This window comes from Arachis ipaensis, chromosome B4 (genome assembly GCF_059453495.1).
Source record: "Arachis ipaensis isolate K30076 ecotype BB chromosome B4, ASM5945349v1, whole genome shotgun sequence".
Lineage (NCBI taxonomy): Eukaryota > Viridiplantae > Streptophyta > Magnoliopsida > Fabales > Fabaceae > Arachis > Arachis ipaensis.
The window spans coordinates 76,154,845-76,160,735 of NC_142439.1; the positions used below are offsets into that span (position 1 = coordinate 76,154,845).

At 41.1% G+C, this 5,891-nt stretch overlaps 1 non-coding gene across 1 annotated transcript; it reads left to right on the forward strand.

The window, feature by feature from the left end:
• The first annotated feature begins 228 nt into the window (after window positions 1-228).
• On the forward strand, window positions 229-332 carry LOC148567996 (small nucleolar RNA R71). The gene has a single exon (XR_015882794.1). It is a non-coding gene; the product is annotated as a small nucleolar RNA R71 (small nucleolar RNA).
• Window positions 333-5,891: the final 5,559 nt, after the last annotated feature.

Sequence of the window (5,891 nt, forward strand, 5' to 3'; positions counted from 1 at the left end):
TTTTGGGCTAGAATTGTATCGACATGGTTCAGCTCCATGACTCCCTTAGTGTTGTGCCTTTCTGATGCATAGTAGTACTCATTCTCAGCCACTGTCTCGATCACTTCAATGGCTTCTTCCACGGTCTTTTTCTTGTTCAATGAACCTCCTGATGAATGGTCTACAGCCTTCCTTGATTCATAAGAGAGCCCATCATAGAAGATGTGCAATTGCACCCAATCATGGAACATGTTTGGTGGGCATTTCCTTGTCAAGTCCTTGAATCTCTCCCATGCCTCGTAGAGAGTTTCACCATCTTGTTGTCTAAAAGTCTGGACCTCAGATCGAAGCCTATTGACCTTTTGTGGAGGGTAGAAACGTGCCAGAAACTTGCCTTCCACCTCATCCCATGTGGTTAGACTCCCCCTTGGGAATGATTCCAGCCACTTAGCTGCCTTGTCCCTAAGTGAAAATGGGAACAAGAGCAGTTTATAGGCATCTTCCTGGACTCCATTGGACTTCACAGTGTCACAAATTCTCAGGAATTTTGTGAGATGTTGGTTTGGGTCTTCATTAGCACTTCCTCCAAAGGAACAATGATTTTCCACCAATGATATTAGCTGTGGCTTGAGCTCAAAATTGTTGGCCTGAATGGGTGGTTTCTGGATGCTACTACCACAATTCCCAGAGGTTGGGTTTATGTATGAACTAAGAACCCTCCTCTCAGGAATGGCATTGTTTCCATCAGCTCTCTCATGGTTGTGAACTTCTCTATCCATGTTGAGATCTAGAGCTTCCTCAAAATTGTCCTCAGATTCTCCTTCAGATTCCTCTTCTCCCACTACTCTCTTCCCTCTTGCTTCCCTTCTAAGTCTATGAAGGGTCCTTTCCGGTTCGGTATATGGAGGAGTTGATGTCTCTCCTCTCCTACCTGTCATACAAGAACACAGCTCAAACACAAACAGGTAAAATACTCTTGGTTAATGGAAGAGTATGGTCAGCTCAATTGAGGAATTAATTCAAACAGTTAGTGAGTCAGTGAGTTAGTTGCATGAATTTAAAGGCATAAAGAAGGAAAGCATGTAACCAAGTGCAGAAATTAAAATTCAACAAGTATTTAGAACAGAATTAACAAAGCAAGAGAAAATTGCTCAATCTAGTTAGCTTCCAATTTGAGAATTGTCAATCGAAAACCAATCCCCGGCAACGGCGCCATAAACTTGATGCGCATAAACGTGTTATGCTACGATTTAGGAAATTGCACGATCGGCAAAATTCCTTCCGGCAAGTGCACCGGTTATCGTCGTCAAGTAAAAACTCACAATAGAGTGAGGTCGAATCCCACAAGGATTGGTTGAGTGAGCAATTCGGATTAGAAGTGTGTTCTAGTTGAGCGGAATCAAGATTTGAGATGAGAATTGCGGAATGTAAAATTGGCGGGAAAAGTAAATGACAAGAAAATTAAATGGCTGAATCTTAAATTGCATGAATTAAAGAGCAAAATGTAAATTGCTGAAATTAAAAGGGAATGGGGATGATTGCAAGAATGGAATTGCAGAATGTAAAGAGAAAGTGGAAATCAGAAATGGGGAATTCATTGGGTTTAGGAGATATTGAAATCTCCGAATCAAAACATGTAAATCTCTTCCTCAACCAATGCATTCATTGAATTTTGCTTGGCAATCTTATATGATTGGATCCCAATTCCTTGGCTCACCAATGCTCTCTAAAAACAAACAAATTCCCAATCCCTTGGTTTAAATGTTCATAAGAAGAGATGATGCTTGATCACTGATTATACCACACAATTTCATGAACCACAATTTGGTAGGATTACATGTCACAATATCCATCCAAACCCCAATCCAATCCACTGTGAGAAAGCTTCTCTAGCATGAATCCTCCATTCCTTTCCCAAGGCTCCGAAGGATTCCAAGTATGAGTAGTCTCTTTCCCAAGACAACTACTCAATGGAATTAAATCGAGAAGCTTTCTAACAAAATTCAAGAGAAAAGATTGAAGAAGAAGATAAACTATTATTGATTCATTGAATTACAATAGAGCTCCCTAACCCAATGAAAGGGGGTTTAGTGAATCATAGCTCTGAATTCAATTACAAAGAAAAAGAAACTAGCTAAAAATGAATGTCCAAGTCCCTTCTAACTTAACTTCTATCCTATTTATACACTTTCTATATTGAGCTTCAGTTGTGCTTCTTGGGCTTTGAGGCCTCTCCTTGCTTTCCTTTTGTCTTGGGTTTATGATCCATAATCTTGATGAGGTTGTTGATCCAAATCCTGTAACATTTATTGAGCCAACTTAGTGATAATCAAATAATGGCACATGACTCAATAAATGAGATTTCAAACTCATCAATCCCTCAGGCCCAATCCCATAAACCATGATATTCAATTGGGTTTCATACCAAAGTAAGTTTAAGTTAATAATTGTGCTCAAAGACTAACTTAAATCACAATATTTTTGGCCCAGAAACCTTTTTTCAAGAGTGGCGTTTAAGTTGTAGTTTAAGCTTAAACTGCAACTTAAACGCCAGACACTTCCAGTGATGCCATTTGTAGAAGCACGTTTAAGCTTCAGTTAAGGTTAAACTGAAGCTTAAACGTGGAAATGGAAGAAGGTAGCCCTGGAGAGTCATGTAGTCGAACACGTTTAAGCTTCAGTTTAAGGTTAAACTGAAGCTTAAACGTGGAGATAGGAAGGGCAGCCCTGGAGGTCGAACACGTTTAACCTCCAGTTTGAGGTCAAACTGGAGGTTAAACGTGGAAAAGGGTGGAGGCATACTGGAGGTCGAACACGTTTAACCTCCAGTTTGAGGTCAAACTGGAGGTTAAACGTGGAAGCTTGGAATGGTGGCCCTGGAGGTGTCGAACACGTTTAACCTCCAGTTTGGGGTCAAACTGGAGGTTAAACGTGGAGATGGAGAGAGCAACCCTGGAGTGAAAAAACTATCGAACACGTTTAAGCTCCAGTTTGAGTCAAACTGGAGCTTAAACGTGGAATGGCCCCTGGTACTCTTCCTGGTTCTGGCGTTTAACCTCCAGTTTGAGGTCAAACTGGAGGTTAAACGTGGAACTCCTCCCTGGGTGGCATACTCATTCTGGCGTTTAACCTCCAGTTTGAGGTCAAACTGGAGGTTAAACGTGGAATGCTCCTTAAGTGAGGCTTTTCATTCTGGCGTTTAACCTCCAGTTTGAGGTCAAACTGGAGGTTAAACTTCAATCCCAGCATTTCTTATCCTTCATGATTTTGGCGTTTAAGCTCCAGTTTAGGCTTAAACTGGAACTTAAACTCCACATGTGATATTCAAGCTTCCTTTATTGATTTTGTTGCTTCCTTGCTTAGCCTCTTCTTCCCTGAAATCATCCAAACAATTGCATCAAAGTCTTGCAAAATTTCATGAGAAATCTTTCATTCATAGCATTTAAGTAATATAACTAAAACTCATGGAATTTGCATCGAAATCATATTGTTTGGATGGTTCATTACTTTGTTCTTCATTTAACCATTTTTGGTTACTTTAAGCTCAAGAAAATGCATAAAACAACTAAAACTAACAGAAAAATGCTAGTGAAACTAGCCTATGATGCCTTGGCATCAAGGAAGCATGAAAAGCTTCTCTCACTGCAGAGTCAACCAAAGGCCCCACATTCAAACTCTAAGTTTGGTGTTGGGAGGTTTCAACAATGCTCTGAACATCTGTGAGGCTCCATGAGAGCTCACTGTCAAGCTATTGACATTAAAGAAGCGCTTGTTGGGAGGCAACCCAATGTTATTTAATTATATCTATTTTATTTTTATTGTTATTTCGTATTTTATTAGGTTGATGATTATGTGAAGTCACAAGAACAACTGAAAAATTAAAAACAGAATCAAAAATAGCAGAAGAAACAGCACACCCTGGAGGAAGAGCACTCTGGCGTTTAAACGCCAGAAACAAGCATCTGTCTGGCGTTTAACGCCAGAAGCAAGCACCAAGCTAGCATTTAACGCCAGAAACAAGCATCAACCTGGCGTTAAACGCCAGAAATAGGCTACATTTGGGCGTTTAACGCCAAAAATAGGCAGCAGTCTGGCGTTAAATGCCAGTATTGCATACAAGGGGCATTTTACACGCCTAATTGGAGCAGGGATGTTAAGTCCTTGACCCCACAGGATCTGTGGATCCCACAGGATCCCCACCTACCCCACCTCTTCTTCTCTCCTCTTCACACCTTTTCATAACCCTCTTCCCCAAATACCCTTCACTAATCACCTCAATCACTCTTCCCCATCACCTCTTAACCACTCACATCCATCCTCTCTTCCCCAAAAACCCCACCTACCTATAAATTCAAATTCATTTCCCTCCCAAACCCAACCCTAATGGCCGAACCCTAAACCTCCCTCCACTCCTATATAAACCCCTCATTCCTTCTTCATTTTCACACAACACAACCCTTTCTTCTTCCCCTTGGCTGAATACACACCTCTCTCCCTCTCCTCCATTTTTCTTCTTCTTCTTCTCCTTCTTTCTTTCTTCTTTTGCTCGAGGACAAGCATACATTTTAAGTTTGGTGTGGTAAAAGCATTGCTTTTTATTTTTCCATAACCATTAATGGCACCTAAGGCCAGAGAAACCTCAAGAAAGAGGAAAGGGAAGGCAATTTCTTCCACCTCTGAGTCATGGGAGATGGAGAGATTCATCTCAAAGGTCCATCAAGACCACTTCTATGAAGTTGTGGCCAAGAAGAAAGTGATCCCTGAGGTTCCTTTCAAGCAAAAAAAGAATGAGTATCCAGAGATCCGACATGAGATCCGAAGAAGAGGTTGGGAAGTTCTCACCAACCCTATTCAACAAGTCGGGATCTTAATGGTTCAAGAGTTCTATGCAATCGCATGGATCACTAGGAACCATGATCAAAGTGTGAACCTGAATCCAAAGAATTGACTTACCATGGTTCGGGGGAAATACTTAGATTTCAGTCCGGAAAATGTAAGGTTGGCGTTCAACTTACCAATGATGCAAGAAAACGCACGCCCCTACACTAGAAGGGTCAACTTTGATCAAAGGTTGGACCAAATCCTCATGGACATATGTGTAGAAGGAGATCAATGGAAAGTTGACTCAAGAGGCAAGCCGGTTCAATTGAGAATACCAGACCTTAAGCCTGTAGCTAGAGGATGGTTGGAGTTTATTCAATGCTCAATTATTCCTACTAGCAACCGGTCTGAAGTTACTGTAGACCGGGCCATCATGATCTATAGTATCATGAATGGGGAGGAAATGGAAGTTCATGAAATTATACCTCAAGAACTCTACAAGGTGGCTGACAAGTCCTCCACTTTGGCAAGGTTAGCCTTACCTCACCTCATTTGCCACCTATGCAATTCGGCTGGGATTAACATAGAGGGAGACATCCTCATTGATGAGGACAAGCCCATCACTAAGAAAAGGATGGAGCAAACAAGAGATCATGGACCTCAACAAGAGCATGAGGAAATTCCTCACCATGAAATCCCTGAGATACCTCAAGGAATGCACTGCCCTCCACAGAATTATTGGGAGCAAATCAACACCTCCCTAGGAGAATTAAGTTCCAACATGGGACAACTAAGGATGGATCACCAAGAGCACTCCATTATTCTCAATGAGATTAGAGAAGATCAAAGAGCTATGAGGGAGGAGCAACAAAGACAAGGAAGAGACATAGAAGAGCTCAAGAGCACCATTGGTTCTTTAAGAAGAGGAAGACGCCACCCTCACTAAGGTGGACTCGTTCCTTAATCTCCTTGTTCTTTTTTTCCTGTTTTTCGGTTTTTTGAGCCTTATGTTTTATTTATGTTTGTGTCTTTACTATATGATTATTAATGTTTAAGTGTCTATGTCTTAAATGAAAAATGCTTTAATTACA